Consider the following 6,059-nt stretch of genomic DNA (forward strand, 5'->3'; position numbering starts at 1 on the left):
CCTGCTGCTAAGTCGGGCAGAAAGGGACAGCTCTGAGTCTGAGCCTCAGCGGCAGCTAATACCAGTAGGATGAAAGAGTGGCCCCAAACTCTGGTGTTAAGCAAGACTTGAAAGTTCAGTGGTTGGAGAGAAATGCTAGGGCCGAAGAAGCAGTTTCCACAGAGGCCTCTGAACAGACGATATTGTCAAGTCAGAAAATACCCGGCTCTGGGTGCATATATTTCAGAAAACAACCTATTTCTTCCAAGGATGCCAAAGTCCTTGTGGTTAGAATCATAGAATGACTGGGCCAGTGGTTGTGGACTCTGAACTCTACAGGGTTCAACGTAAGGTGTGGGCTGAGTCACCCTTCCAGCAGCAGACCTGAAGAGCTGAAGCACTGTGGCCCTCCCCTCCCCCTTCCATTGCCATTCCCAAATAGCCTCCTCCTTGGACTGGGACAGTCGCCTTGGTTTGCTTGCTTCAGACTTCAAGACAGGGATCTCATAAATGTGAACAAACCCACTAGTTTGCGTCCCCTTGTGCAAGCAAGTCCACAAATGGTGCTTAGATCTTGCATAGCTTAGGGCTTAGATTCTTTTGAAAGAAGAAAGATTCTAATGCAGGAAGCTTACAGGGCAGGTAATTCCAGGGAGCACCAATAGGGGGCACTGACAAGTGAGACCGGAAAGAAAGAAAAACAGTAAGAAGGTGTGTTCATGAGCAGGGACTACCATGGGCAACCGAAGTGGTCTTCCTGCTGAAGACCACTGGGAGACTGTGCAACATAGCCAAAACATCCTGCATGAGGAGTGAGGGGGCTGGGATATTTATCCTCTGATTTATCACCTGAAATTGGTTGAAGGCTATTTTAAGGTTAAGGGAAAATAATTGTCCACCACTACAAGTCTGCCTCATGCACGAGCTGGACACACACCTGCAGCGCAGGAAAGGCCCCAAGAACTGGTAGGAATAAGCCTTCAATGATCTGCAGCACAGAAGGTCTGAGGGGGATACGAGCCAGTACCGGATGTTAAGTATTCTGAGCCAATGTCCAGATCTTCCATTCTCTCCTCCCAGTTTAGTCTATTTGGATTGAAACATAAAGTTCTCCAGCTGGAAGGGATTCAGTAACTGTCTAGGTTAATCAAATAGTTTTTCTATTTAGAAATGACTTCTCTAACATCTCAGCAAGTGGCCTGTCAGCCTCTGCTTGAATATAGCTAGTGTCAGGGAACTCAGTGCTGTGTAAGCAACTCATTCTTTTGCTGAAATAACTGAGAAGCAAAAAAAATTAAATAAATAAATAAATACAGGATTTTCAGAGCCAGTAGGTGGTGTAGTGGTTAAGGCACTGGACTCCCACATGGCTGACTGTGGTTCGAGTCCCAGACCTGGCAGCTTGCTTTCTCACTTTCTCTGTCTGTATCTCTCTGGTGAGTGCACATGCCATGCCCTATAGCAAATTTAACATAATAATAATAATGATAAATAACAGCAAATAAATCATTCTTTACCAAAAAATTGTTTTTCTAGATGTCACACACCTTGTCATTTTCAACTTAGTTCTGCTCTCTTGGATTTTTCTCCCCAATCCATGATAGCACTATTTTTTTTTTTTTTTTTTTTGAGAGAGATTTTTCCTATAGGGTGCATGTGCTCACCAGAGAGACAGAGAGAGATGGAGAAAGAGAGAAAAGGGGGAAAATCACCCCCCAGGGGAGATGGCCATGCTCCCATCCCTTCTCCATTCTCCTCTAGGGATTTTGGGCATGCATGCACACACGCCTGGTGTGAGTTTCAAGTGACAAGGTCTGGGACTTGAACCCGGGTGGCGATGTGGGAGCCCAGCACCTTAACCACTACACCACCTGCTAGCCCTCATGATGGCACTTAAACTGGAGTTTATAAAATTAATTGGTATGTTCTCACCATGATACTTCTCTGGCCCAAATCATTACTGCCTTTGCCGTTTTTACACAATCATGATCTGTAACCAGTGGTTCTCAACTGTAAGCAAATGTGTCTCCTGAGGAGCTGTCTGGAAACATTTTTGGTTGTTAAAATGAGGGGGCAATGATACTGGCAATTAGTGGCCCTGGAGTTTATAACATTAATTGGTATGTTCTCACCATGATACTTCTCTGGCCCAAATCATTACTGCCTTTGCCGTTTTTACACAATCATGATCTGTAACCAGTGGTTCTCAACTGTAAGCAAATGTGTCTCCTGAGGAGCTGTCTGGAAACATTTTTGGTTGTTAAAATGAGGGGGCAATGATACTGGCAATTAGTGGCCAGGAATGGTGCTAAGAATCCTACACTACACAGGGCAGCCCCCACAGCACAGGGTCATCTGGCCCAAATGACAAAAGTGCCAAAGCTGAGAAACCCTGCTCTAGATATGTCATTATCCAGGCCAATCCTCCCCCCGCCCCCGGGATAGTCTGCGGGTCATTACAGAAAGCACAGTGCTCACGAGTTTACACATCGCATCTGCAGGGATAGCATCAAAGAGAGCAAAAGACTGCCTCTCACTGCGACAGCAGGATTCACTGTAGCAGCTAAAACATGCACCGTCTAGCACTCCTCCCACACAGCATGTGGTCAGGAAAAGTTCCAAGTCCTGTAGGAACAAATTGCTCCCAAGGCAATGATTAAGAAACAGAAACAGAGGCCAGCAGATGGGGTGGTGGTTAAGGTGGCTGGATTCCCTCATGGCTGATCATGGTGGCTTGAAAATCACACAGGGCACGTGTGTGCACAGGCCCAAGATCCCGAGAGGATTTTGGAGAAGGGATCTCTCTGTTGAGCACACATGCCCTATGGCAAATATAAACATAAATCCAATACTAGAAGGCAGAGTTTCTGCTGATCAGCTTCACAATGCTTTAATCATAATAAATCAAATTCATGGTTTTTCTTTTTGCTTTAAAGATAAAATGATAGATCTCCACCAAATTTTAATTTTTTATGAATTATTTTATTGAAATTTATTTATTTATTTTAATTTGACCAGAGAAAGACAGAGTGAGAGAGCATAAATCCAATACTAGAAGGCAGAGTTTCTGCTGATCAGCTTCACAATGCTTTAATCATAATAAATCAAATTCATGGTTTTTCTTTTTGCTTTAAAGATAAAATGATAGATCTCCACCAAATTTTAATTTTTTATGAATTATTTTATTGAAATTTATTTATTTATTTTAATTTGACCAGAGAAAGACAGAGTGAGAGAGCAAGTGAGTGAGAGAAAGTGACACAGCAAGCCACTGGGTCTAGGACTCGAACTTCAGTCGGCCAAGGGGGAGTCCAGTACTCCTAACCACCACACCACCTGCCAGCCAAAATTGTTGTCTTAATATGGAATAAACTGTCTTTTACATTTTCACCCAAAATACCAGATTGGACAAACTAAAGTTGATGTGTTTATTAACACTTTTTAAGTAATATGTAGTTGACCAGCAATGAATCTACTTAATTGTGGCTTAAATTTTTGTCTGAGCCAAGAAAACAACAGGTCCAGAAAAGTTTTACTGCTAAGTACTATGAAACATTCAAGAGGCAGTTAATTCCTATTTTAAATTGGAAGTGTGGGTGGGGAATGGAGACACGGTCAGCTTTATTTCATAAAGCTACTGTAATACTACAATTTAAACTTTTCAAGAATGGTACATGAAAAGAAAATTTTAGGAAAGTCTCATTAATGAACATAGATGTAAAAATTCCTAAAATATTATCAAACTGAATTGATCTTTGGGTTTTGTATTTTATAAAATGAAAGAGTTCTGTTCATTCCAGGAAGGGAGGATCAAAACAACAGAAAATCTATTACTGTCATTCACCACAAGAATCGCTTGGAGTAAGAGGGAGACAGTAAGGGACACACAGGGACAGGGGGACTTCAAAGGAAATGTTTGTTTTCTTGAGTAGTAGGTATATGTTGGCCAGCTTTTGCTATGTAACAATCACCCACAAAATTTCAGTGACACAATATAAGCATTTATTGTTCATATATCTTGGGGTAAACTGGGGTCCAGCTATTTTGGGCTCAGGCGGGAGCTCAGCTTTAAACTGCAGATCTTTGGGTCAGCCAGGTGACCACAGCCCAGGTGTCTCTCACAGTTTCAGAACCAGCTGGCTAACTGTTTATCTCATAGCGCTGCAGAGTATTAAGAGGATATACCCACGGGACAAACACACTTTAGGTCGCTGCCTGCATAATTTCTGCCATCAATCCCCTTTGGCCAAAGCAACTTGCACGCCTGAGTTTAAATTTAAGGAATAAGGACGTGTATACCCTGCCTTTGGTGGCATGACGATAAGGAAGAGTACTGAATTGGGGCCAATGACTCAATATACCACAGGGCCACAGGACGTGTGGATATTTTATTACTTATAACCTATAAATATGATATATATACACTTGAACAGATACATATGGTTTGTAAGTACAAAGGATTTCGTAATAAAAATTTAATTCACGCTTAACTTACATTTTGGGGATCCTTCTTATTTACTAGTCTAATAATCCTATCCAAAGAGGAAATGAAGTTGGCTTGGCAGGGAGTTTTTCTTCACAATCATCTGGAGATTTTCCCCATAGTCAAAATCTTTTTCTTCCCCCCTTCTTTTGCCCTCTTCTAAAAAGTACTTAAAGAGATTTGCAAAACTCAGACAAAATAAATTCATAATACGTTAGAAAATGAAGCAAAGGGAAAATAAGGCTTTATCTGATCTCGATATCTACATGCCTCACTCCCTCATTCATTTAGATCTTGCTGAAATGGACAACTCCTTGGAGAGGTCTACCCTGATCATTGTTCTAAGTAGCTCCCCTATTCTCATTCCTTACTTTGCTTTACTTTTTTTTTATTATTATTTTTTAATTTGCTATAGGGATCACACACTTGTTGGAGCAAGAGAGAGAAAGCACCCTGGGGGGTGGGGGGTGGAGGTGGTTACAGTGCATTCCTTTCTGCTCCATTCTCCTCTCAGGATTTGGGACACACTCACCCTACGTGTTTTTCAAGTCGCTTGTTTGGGACTCCAAGGCATAATCAGCCATGTGGGATCCAGCTGCCTTCACCACCATGCCACTAACGGGCCCTGCTTTACTGCTCTCCATAGTGAGTATCTGACCTAACATTAAATATGTAGTTAGGTGTTTTATTCTATGTTTTACTATCTATAATGCAAGCTCACTCATCCTAGTATCCCTGGTGCCTGGTATAATTCTCGGTACATGTGAGGCCTTCGGCCTTCAACCGACATTCGTGAAATGAATGAGACTCCATTCTATTGTAGATTATTGCCTAGTTTCCTCACTCAGAAAGATTCAACACATATTTGGATATCAATGATGTGAGTGGCTCTTAGCAAGATGTTTAGCGTTAGAAAAATCTATGAGTCTCTGATCTGAATGATGCCCTTTTAGGTGGGTAGTTATTGGGAGAGGGCATAGGGGGCCCTCAGGACACCAGAATTGTTCTGCATCTTGGCCGGGGGAAGGCATTATACAGATGTATACTTCAGATCTGTGTATTTCACTTAGCTGCACCCCAACATTTAAAAAAAAAACGTTTCTGACCCATCTAAACACATCAACAGAGTAAATTCCAGGGTGGCAAAAACAATGAGAGGTCTGCACAGCCAGCTTTGTGAACGGTGGGAAATCACCTTCGAAGTTTCTAGGAGTAGCATATCCCAGTAAGAGGAAAGGCTGGGATGAGCCATCTTCCTTCGGAGCCAAAACTTTCTGGACGCCAGGGCCTCTGCATGCCCCGGGGCCACCACTTTCTTAACGTGATGCTCACCATACGTGCCCAGCAAGAGCGCTCGGGGGCTACAGGGTGCCGATCTGTGCGGACTAGGACCCTGAAGCGAGACGGAGCAGGGCAGAGGTTCCCCCGGAGGAACGACAGGACGGCCCGCGAGCTTGACGCTTAATCACTCAGCTTCAAGTGATGGGCACTGCGTCCGCGCGTTTGCGGAGCGGACTCTGGCGGGTAGAGACGGCGCACGCGACGTCACAGACCCAGCGGCGGGCTGGCCGCGAGCACCGCAGCGCGCACGCGCAGC

General features: G+C 43.5%; 1 protein-coding gene across 1 annotated transcript in view; it reads left to right on the forward strand.

The window, feature by feature from the left end:
* The window catches only part of SAYSD1 (SAYSVFN motif domain containing 1), a 27,597-nt gene that overhangs the window by 13,730 nt on the left and 7,808 nt on the right, over window positions 1–6,059 (forward strand). The window lies entirely within an intron of this gene.

The sequence above is a fragment of the Tupaia chinensis genome, unplaced genomic scaffold, assembly GCF_000334495.1.
Source record: "Tupaia chinensis unplaced genomic scaffold, TupChi_1.0 Scaffold000238_1, whole genome shotgun sequence".
Taxonomy (NCBI): Eukaryota; Metazoa; Chordata; class Mammalia; order Scandentia; family Tupaiidae; genus Tupaia; species Tupaia belangeri.